The following is a 10,680-nucleotide window of genomic DNA, read 5'->3' on the forward strand; positions in this document are numbered from 1 at the left end:
CTTTTAAGCATTTTTTATTTTATTTTTGTCTATAAACTACATTCAGTCCCATCAAGGAAAAATGCAAAGTATAAATAAATTTCTCCTCCTCATAATCACCAGGCTTTCTCTTGAACGTCCATCTGTGATGGCTCACTATGGGAGAATAAACTGGCCCATCTGTAAAGGGTCTATAATGATGCTATAACAAATGTGATACTTAAACAAAATTATGCTGTATTGCCCATGATGTTTTGCTCACCCAGCCTCTGCCTTTGCTGCTCACTAGTCAATTTGATCTCTCCCCTTCTCATACTAAATACATTTCATTAGATACGTACCACACACAAGGGTGTCATTTGTAATATTTAGCAAACATCTTCGCTGCATTCTTTGCTCATAGGCACCCCACAGTGCCAAACTGCAATTAAAAAGCCATAACACTCCATCACAGCATATTCAAAACCAATGGAAAAACAAACAAATCATGCTATAACAGTGGTAGTAACATTGCTTTTTTCTTAAACAATGTTTAGGAGTACTCTCATTTTGACTCAAGAATATCACCATTTTACAGTTCTAATTGGGGGAAATAAATACCGTAAATGGACAAAAGTACAAAGATTCACAAAATGTTGAGGGGTATGCGTACCCCCAGAAAAAACCACTGGGTAGTAATAATAAAACAACAACACAAAGTTCCACCCAGCTGACATTAAAAAACTGACCTTAAGACAGAACTGCCCACTCAACTACAAGCACAAACATTAACAACGAGAAAGGGAATACGATTTGCTTGCCATACTATAGGTTTATAAGGTCAAACTGATTTAGTTAAAAGGTACAATTATGCTCATTCCTGGAATTCAGCTATAATAATACTGCCTGCAATAAAGAGGATTCTACAGCAAACACATTAAAAAAATGAACAGTGATTTCCGCCCCCCCTATTAATTGATGAGGAATCCCAGGATGTCCTGAAAACAAACAAACAAAAGGCAACCCCCAAACCCTTCAATTAGAAGGGGGTGAGTGGAAATCCATCTCTTTTCTAAAGACTTTTAAAGCTTTTGAAAAAGGGGGATTGCTTTATTATGATATATCCAGGGGTAGTTTGAAGCCCAGATAAAAGCTTCTGAGCCTCCGAGTTTCCACATCGTATTTTTACTTAGAGTGTCTAAACCTCTTTGTCCATTTCCACATCACTGGCTACTCAAAACAGCATCATCTGTCCTGAGCCACCTGGTCAGAGGAGCGGCCTATCAGGCAGTTGTATCTTTCCTTGCTTACGCTGCCAGGAACATGCCCTGCTCCTTTCTTCTGTGCTAGTTTCAGCGAGCTTTTGATGTGGGGTACTTTGAATGAAAGAAAAGGGATCCCCAAACGAGAATGTCAGAACGCAGGCAAAGGAAACGAAAGGAAATAGTAGCACGGGTGGTTGAAAAAGTAGAAAGAGATGTTCCAAAAGGTACTAACTTCCTGTAATGGCAAACTTCTGTGTACACAAGCCCACTTAAAGAAGAGATTTTATAGACTGGAAAAGACTTTGAAGAAAGCATTCTTTATTTTTTTTAATGTTTGCTTTCTCTTCCTCCGAGTAGTAACCACATCCTCCCTTCCTTCGGCTCTCTCCAGCTGCTCTCCTTCATTTTGGTTACGCCAAGTGGGTCACATGGGATACACGAGCATTCAGAACGGCAATGTGTCATTTGGCAGTTAAAGAGGAAGTGCCTTCCGATGACCTCGCTATCGGTAAATGTGGAGTAATTCATCATTTTTTTAAAAGTTTCCTCAGCTGTTAACTTTCAGTGCACGTGCTCCTTTTCAGCCTAAATCTGTTGAAAGCAAAGAGAACACATAAATATATCTACATCCATCCATCCATTGATTCTTACATTTAGGTAGATAGATAGACAGATATAGATACATAGGCACATAGCGACACGGGTGGCGCTGTGGTCTAAACCACTGAGCCTCTTGGGCTTGCTGATCAGAAGGTTGGCGGTTTGAATCCCTGCAACGGGTGAGCTGCTGTTGCTCTGTCCCAGCTCTTGCCAACCTAGCAGTTTGAAAGCATGCCAGTGCAAGTAGATAAATAGGTACCTCTGCAGCAGGAAGGGAAACAACGTTTCTGTACGCTCTGGTTTCCGTCACGGTGTCCCATTGTGCCAGAAGCAACTGTTAGGTCCATCATGAGAGGTCCGCCAGCTTCTAATCACAGATACCAGCAGCCTTCAAGCAAGCAAACTTGCCTTATTATCGCTCCCTAGCATCCCACTGCCAAAGGATTGCCTCCTTCCATTCACCACTTTGCCTCCTCCAAGTGGAAGAAACCTGGGCAGTGCTGAATGTCACATCCATTGCCAGGTGTGTCCTGCTGGAAATATAAAAGGGCTTTCCCCTGGGCCTGCCTTTATATCCACTCAGTTGCCAAGTGCTTTTGTGACATCACAAGAAACCCACAGCCAATGGCAAAAGCTGGGGAAGCATCATCTTCATTGCTTTCAGCCTCACAATGGCTGGTGGACCTATCAGTGATTGTGTGCTTGTTTATTCAGGACATGGGTGGTGTTATGGTCTAAACCACTGAGCCTCTTGGGCTTGCCGATCGGAAGGTTGTCAGTTTGAATCCCAGAGACGGGGTGAGCTCCCATTGCTCTGCCCCAGCTCCTGCCAACCTAGCAGTTCAAAAGCATGCCAGTGCAAGTACTGTAGATAAATAGGTACCGCTGTGGCAGAAAGGTAAATGGTGTTTCCGTGCACTCTGGTTTCTGTCACGGTCTCCCATTGCGCCAGAATTGGTTTAGTCATGCTGGCGATATGACCCAGAAAGCTGTCTACAGACAAACACTGGCTCCCTCGGCCTGAAAGCGATATGAGCTCCACAACCCCATAGATGCCTTTGACTGGACTTTACCGTCCAGGGGTCCTTTACCTTTTAACTTACATAGCACTCTCTTTGTGTAGATATAAATATAAAATCTTAGACCAGGACCTTTCTTCTTTTTATTTCTCCTAGCGTTATCCTGACTCCATTTAAGGATTTTCCCCATTTGATCCTTAGAACAGATTTACAAAGCCCTCAGCCACTTAGGTCCAGGTTACCTCAGGGATCACCTGAAATCCCAGCTTGATCACTGAGATCATTGCCAGGAGGATTTCTCATCAATCCTCCAGCTGGTGAGACTAATTTGACAATGAGAAACTGAACATTTAGATCTACCCACCCTGGAAGAATGGCAGATGAAAGTAACGGACTATATGGAATTGGCGGAAATGACTGGCAGAATCCGAGACCAGGGAGAAGAGTTGGTGGAAGAAGATTGGAAGAAATTTAAAGACTATTTATTGAAACATTGTAAAATTATTGAATGTTAAAATGATGTTGGAATGAAATGAAGTGGTTTTAGCAATAATGTTAAAAGGAATATGTAAAAAGGGACTGATATTTAATGAAAATTCGAAATTATAATAGGTGATGACAAAGAATTAAGAGAAAAAGGGAGGGCAAGGATTTGCTGAATTAAATATTTGAATTGGAATACAAAAAAGGGAGGTGTGAGGGAGTCATGAAAATAAGTAAATGAACTGTAAGATATAGAAAGAGGGATTTGATTTTAATTGTTTTTTGTTTTTCTAATTGTTTTTGTTTTCTTAGTGTTTGTATTTTTTGTGTTCTTTTTTATTATCTTTGTAACTTTTTTTGTGGAAACTTGAATAAATATTACTTTAAAAAAAAAAAGAGAGAAACTGAACATTTAGTGTGTGCCCTACCATTCAGTTGTGGCCCTTTCCAAGTGATTGTTCAAAGATACCCAGTGAATTTTGTGGCTGAGCAGAGACTGTAATTCAACATCTCTCTGGCCCAAATACAAAGCATTATCCAAATGGCTCTCAGAAAAGTATCTCAGCATGACTTGCAGCAATTCTACATGCTAGCTCTTCCATGGCTACCAAAACCTATTATGTTGTAACAGCTATGTGGGTGTTTTTCTTTCCATTCAGCATTTTTCCAGCACTTTGCACCCTCCCCAGCTGTCTGTGCTGCCTGATTTGAAAAGCCCCACGGGAGAAGTTACCGCCTATTCTCTTGCCCTGAGCTTTACTTGAAATGTGGAAAGCCAGGGAGACCGGCTAAAACACACTTGAGATTGGTGGAGCCACTGATTTTGTTTTTAAGGAAAGTCATTCCTCTTATCTTTTTTAAAAAAAGTGTCTCCTCTCTCATTTTTTAAAAGCAAAAAGGCTTCACTTAAAAGAACAACAACAAAAACTGCTAGACAAACAGCAAACTGCCTTCCTGTCACCACAAGTTTACTAGAAAGCTCAGCTGAGACTGTCGTTTCAGGAAAGATGATCATCCATCACAGCACTGCAGAAGAAGAAAGTCGCATCAGTACATCTGGCTTAAAACTTGGCTCTGCAAGTTTGTATCAATCTCAATGTCCTACCTCAAGGATGATTAATCCACAAGCTCTGGGCTGCATGTGTCTACCAAGACCTTTCTGTGCTTTTTATCCATTAGTTACTAGCATTTTTAAAAAAGTAATCTGCTAGTCTTTATTCTGCAGAGATATATTAGAAAAACAAGGGAAACTTTTTTTAAAAGGCTCAAATAATTATTCTACAATTTCATAGTTATATCAAAGGATCCTTCCAGATGGTTGGATATTTTTGAATTTGCAAGCGATATGATTTGTCAGTTGCCTTTACCCCTGGAAGTTAGTAGTGTTATGAGTTTCTGAGTGCCAGACCACTTTCATCCCAGGATCCAGCAAGTGTTAGAATTTAATTAAGGCTTGAGGTGCTGAGCTGTGTGTTGGATGCTGATAGTGCATGGATCTAACAAGTGGTAAAAGCTAATTAAGCCAGGCTAGCCTCTTGAGTTGAGGTGATTGCCTGGGTGATGGGTTATTAAGAGAACATTCAATCAAAGGGACTTGGCATGAGATGGCAAATAGCCCATAACAGATAAAGCCAGAGCTTAGAGGATAGAGAGTTAGGAGCAATGTGAACTAGAACCTTAAAGTTAGGCGTTATGGGACTGAGAAGCAAAGCAGTAGGCAGAGCGCGATGCTCGATTTCTGTTAGGCTGTGGCTGTTGGGGTGTTGATGCCGTGAATGCCTTAGTTGTAGGCTCAGGTTACAGATATGTGTAAATAAACCATATATCATAAGGACACCACAGTCTCCGCTTTGCCTTATTTCCAAAAGGAAACATGGACTCTGGGTTAGTGCCTGGAACCCTTGAAATCTTGCACTGCCTGGAGACGGGTTACATGCAAGTGTATGTTTAAGAACACCGGGGCAATTTAGCTGATGGGTAGGAAGAATCCTAGGAAGGTCAGAGGCCACTGGTTTTTAGTATTTGCTAAAGTAAGGCTCTAGCCTGGCCTGACATTATGTAAATGAACATGAAATCTAAATATATGAAAATGGCATGCAACTAAAATATGCAACTATAACGGCAGCCCTTCAAATTCTGATATGTTTACAGGAGGTGGTAGTTCTTGGTTCCCTGACCCTGTCCTGCTAGGAGTAGGAAATGGGACTAAATACGAATCTTTAATATGCCCTAGGTCTTGGCATGCAAAATGTAGCTTTGGATATAGAAAATCTGAAGTAAGCTTTGTAAATAAGCAACATCCTGCAATTTTCTGCTTTTGAGTCATGTTGGACTCTTTCTCTCTTTCTTCCTGAAAGCAGGCTCCTTCTTTGAAATCTGTTGTGGAAGGGGGAAAAAAAATTCCCAAACGCTGTGAAGGTTATTTGCATAGCTGCCAGTTCTTGTGAGTAATCTCCCCACATTAGAAGGGAAATTATTTTTGCGGTGATACAAGGGATATTCTGTCTGTTTTGGTTAAGCACCTCCGTGTGTTTTTCCTTTCAAGTCTCAGGCTTTTTCATGAGCTCACAGGTGGTTTAAAAAAATGTAGCACTTCCTTTTAACTCCCCCCCCCTCCATCGCCCATCTATGAAGAAAGGAAACCTAGAATCTTTTATAAACAGCAGTTTAAGAAAAGAAGAAGAAGAAAAGCTTGATTTTTTAATATATATTTTTTTGGCCTGAAAAAACATAATCAAAGACCGTCCTGAGTACATACTGTATTTGGCAGATTGCCTTCTGTTTGGAAATTCCAACTACTGTTTAATGGCTGAATGCATCCTTTTACTTGGTAATGTTTACAGGCAAAATTTAATAGTGCTCCTGAGGTCAGGGGCAACTCCAGGTCCCAGGATTAAACCCTTACCCTTTCTGACTCAAACCCTTTCTGTTGGTTGATTTTCACTTCTCCTTCCAGTAAAGCAGTGTTTCCCAAACTTGGGTCCCCAGCTGTTTTTTGGACTACAACTCCCATCATTCCCAGCTAGCAAGACCTAGGGCATATTAAAGATTTGTACTTAGTCTCATTTCCTACTCCCAGCAGGGCAGGGTCAGGGAACCTGTTTCACACCAAGGACTACCTTCTGTAAACATATCCGAATTTGAAGGGCTGCTGTTATTGTTGCATATTTTAGTTGCATGCCATTTTCATATATTTAGATATCATGTTCATTTAGATAATTTCAGGCCAGGCTAGAGCTTTAGTAATAATAATAATAGTAGTAGTAGTAGTAGTAATAATAATAATAATAATAATAATAATAATATAATATTTATACCCCACCCATCGGGCAGGGTTTCCCCAGCCACACTGGGTGGCTTCCAACAGAATATTAAAAACACGATAAAACATCAAACATTAAAAACTTCCCTAAACAGGGTTGCCTTCAGATGCCTTGTAAAAGTCAGATGGTTGTTTATTTCCTTGACATCAGATAGAGGGCGTTCTACAGGGCAGGTGCCACCACTGAGAAGGCCCTCTGCCTGCTTCCCTGTAACCTCACTTCTCACAAGGAGGGAACTGCCAGAAGGCCCTCGGAGCTGGACCTCAGTGTCTGGGCTGAAGAATGGGTGTGGAGACTCTCCTTCAGGGTTTGCAAATACTAAAAATGAGTGGCCTCTGACCTTCCTAGGATTCTTCCTACCCATCAGCTAAATTGTCCCGGTGTTCTTAAGCATACCCTTGCATGCAACCCCAGTCTCCAAGCAGTGCAAGATTTCAAGGGTTCCAGGCAAGGGTTCCAGGTCAGGGATGATGGAAGCTGTACTCCAAAAACAGCTGGAGACCCAAGTTTGGAAAACACTGCAGTAGAGGTGTGCACCATTACTGCTTCTTAGACTTTGGGGCTGATCCCAGAAGAATTAAGCCATGGTTTTGTGGTGCAGTAATTTCTATGAAGCTTCCAAGGCATTGGGGTAAACGCTAAGTTCATATGAGAAATATAGAATAACAGAGTTGGAAGGGACTGCTAAGATCATTCTAGTACAACCCCCTGCAATGCAGGAATATTTTGCCCTATGTGTTTCTCGAACCCACGGCCTTGAGATTAAGAGCCTCATGCTCTACTGACTGAGCTATCTCACAGCTATCGCACCGCCTATCAGTTACCTGGCACTAAGGCATTGCTTGGCAACTGGCCACAGGTATAAGCCTGTCCTGTCCTGTTCCCCAGTCCTGTCCTTGAATTGTAACCTTGCAGGATGTACTATCTGAATGAACATCGAGTGGATAAGTCTCTTCCTTTAAGTCTTATGTAAAAGCAACACTACGAAAAGGGCAAACAGCACCTGCTAAGTTCAGGACATTGGGGGAAGAAACCCGATGTTACTGACTTACAAGGATTAATTGTGTGCTAAATGAAGGACAAGGAATAGCTAATGAACAGATCATATTGTGCCATAGGTAAGAAACTGGAGGTCAAAAGAACACAATATTTGAAGGAAAGAGAACGTGCAGTGCAATGGTGTGCTATACATCTTTACTCCAAAGGAAGTCACACTTGAAGGCCATTTGGCTTATTTTTTGGTAAATGGTATAGAATTGCAGCCATTGTTTATGACAAGCTGTTAATATCCTATAGTTGGAGTCATGGTCATTACAGTCAAGCAACTCCCGGTCTCCTATGACTGGATTTTTGGAATATTATTACCTTGCATCATTACCTGCTGATTTTTATTTTTATTTTTGGATCAACTATGCATTAGGTACTCACTTTTTAGCATTGATTCCCCAAGTGCTGCTCTGGAAGCTGTCTCTGAGAGCAGCCACTGAACAACAGATTATGAATCCTGCTGCTGTTAGTAGAAAGATATCTCTGGCAGCTGGGGTGGTTTTCAGTTGGATTGAGTCAGGAAGTTGCAAATGATGCCTAAAGTGGGAAGCAGCTGCAAGAGTCAGGAGATGCTGCTGGAGACTCTTCAAATATTAGAAGAATGTCGATGAGGTCTAAGCTACTTGCTCTTTTCCAGCGAATTTGCGGAAAGGGCATTTTCGGCAGCTTCTCCCAGAGGCCCTTTGCTGCTTCATCTGGCAGCCTTAAATGGCTTTCTGGCAACTGTCCAGGGTCAGGGCAATTCAACGGCCACCTGGATTCTGTGTTCAAGGGTAAGTGGGAGTGGAATTCTCCCTGAGAAGCCTTCAGTCTGTAATGAAAAAAGAGAGAAAAGTTTCTTTGCACTGGGAAATGAAAGAAAGTACAGTTGAGATGCAGCTGCCTGAGAGCGATGCGTGTCTGCAGATGTAGCCATGAACTCATTTCTAATCTACGTAAAAGCTACCTGCCCCTGATCCCATATCCGTATGCTTGTAAAAGAAATCCATGTGGCTTGACTCCATAAAACAGAGCTGATGATGTTGTCATTATCTCTTAAGCCAGGGGTAGGCAACCTAAGGCCCGGGGGCTGGATGCAGCCCAATTGCCTTCTCAATCCAACCCGCAGATGGTCCGGGAATCAGCGTGTTTATACATGAGTAGAATGTGTCCTTTTATTTAAAATGCATCTCTGGGTTATTTGTGGGGCCTGCCTGGTGTTTTTACATGAGTAGAATGTGTGCTATTATTTAAAATACACCTCTGGGTTATTGGTGGGGCATAGGAATTTGTTCATTTCCCCCCCTTCAAAATATAGTCTGGCAAGCCACAAGGTCTGAGGGATGGTGGACTGGCCCACAGCTGAAAAAGGTTGCTGACCCCTGTTTAAGACAAGGCAACACAGAGGAGTGAATAACCACCCAGCATGCATTGTCCATACCCAAAGGGACTGCTTCAATTGCCCTTGCTCACAGTGAATCACACTTCAAGTACAGTAGCTGGGGGTGGGGGGAGAAACCCCTTTGATTTAAATGCCTGACTGCCTAGATTGCATCATAATGAATCATGCCGATGTCCTTGGTGAAAAACCCTGTGGGTGATGTCAGTGTTAAGTTGTTGAAGGGCACCTTAGCTGCATGTCTGTTGGTCTTCAATGGGATCTTGCTGCTCATCTTTGTCTTCTGCTGGAGCATCCTTTGTAAACAGCTGCTGTGACACTAGTGAAGCTCTACTGACTCAGCATAAGTGGGAGCAGCGTCTGACTCAGGCAGATATTATTACAACTGTAACTTTAACAAATGAGAGCTAGGGGCACTCTGAATGCACAACCCCCTCCCTACACTGGTAATGTTTCCTATTATTATTATTATTATTATTATTATTATTATTATTATTCAGTTTATATACCACCTTTAACAGAAGGTCGCAGGGTGTTGTACAAAATTAAAAACACATTACAGAGCATCAACGATAATAAACGTAATAAAAAGCATGCTGACAGACAGTCTAAGGCCCACGGGCCGGATAAGGCCTGAGGGACTCTTTTATCTGGCCCGCGGCGACCGCTGCCGCCACCTGCTTTTACCGGCGCAGCGCTGCTGCCCACTTCCGGGTTGGAGAAGCACCGGAAAGAGCTTGTGCGCATGCGCAAGCATTATTTGCACATGCACAAGCATTATTTCTGGTGCACATCTGGGTGGGAGGAGGCATGTGCACATACACACAAGCTATTTCCGGTGCTCCTCCGACCCGGAAATGCGCCGGAAATAGTGTGTGCCCACGAGTATGGGCACGCGCTCCCCCGCCCTCCGGCCCGCCTTGCGATCAGCGCTGGAGACACCGGCCCGAGGCACGGAAAGTTTGCTGACCCCTGGCCTGATAATAAAGTAGTCATCATAATAACCGACCTCTCGCCATGCTTTCACAAGCCATAGATTACAGTGGTACCTTGGGTTAACTACTTAATTCGTTCTGGAGATCCGTTCTTAACCTGAAACTGTTCTTAACCTGAAGCACCACTGTAGCTAATGGGGCCTCCGGCTGCTGCTGTGCCCCCGGAGCATGATTTCTGTTCTCATCCTGAAGCAAAGTTCTTAACCCGAGGTACTATTTCTGGGTTAGCGGAGTATGTAACCTGAAGCGTATGTAACCTGAAGTGTATGTAACCCGAGGTACCACTGTACTTAATAGCCATAGGCCTGGGTAAAAAGGAATGCTTTTGCCCGGCACCTAAAGATATGTAGCAATGGCGCCAGGTGAGCCTCTCTGGGGAGAGTATTTTGCAATCAGGAAGCCACCACAGAGAAGGCCCGTTCTCTTATTATTAACATTTATTAATACAGCACCATCAGTGTACATGGTTCTGTACAAAATTATAATAATAAATTTGCAGCCTTTTAAAATATGTATATTTTATTGAAATAATTTCAGTTATAAAAAAATAAATAGATACAGAAAAAAGAAGGAAAAGTGAGGGGGAGTAAAAACAAAGACGTGTGTAAGAAA

General features: G+C 42.4%; 1 long non-coding RNA gene across 1 annotated transcript; it reads right to left on the reverse strand.

Annotated features, from left to right (window-relative positions):
- Nucleotides 1-1,521: 1,521 nt before the first annotated feature.
- LOC307226867 lies at nt 1,522-2,359 on the reverse strand. Its single transcript, XR_013843623.1, has 2 exons — nt 2,083-2,359; nt 1,522-1,814 (listed from the first exon to the last, which is right to left on the reverse strand). It is a non-coding gene; the product is annotated as an uncharacterized lncRNA (long non-coding RNA).
- Nucleotides 2,360-10,680: the final 8,321 nt, after the last annotated feature.

Source organism: Podarcis cretensis (assembly GCF_951804945.1).
Source record: "Podarcis cretensis genome assembly, chromosome: 11".
NCBI classification, from domain to species: domain Eukaryota; kingdom Metazoa; phylum Chordata; class Lepidosauria; order Squamata; family Lacertidae; genus Podarcis; species Podarcis cretensis.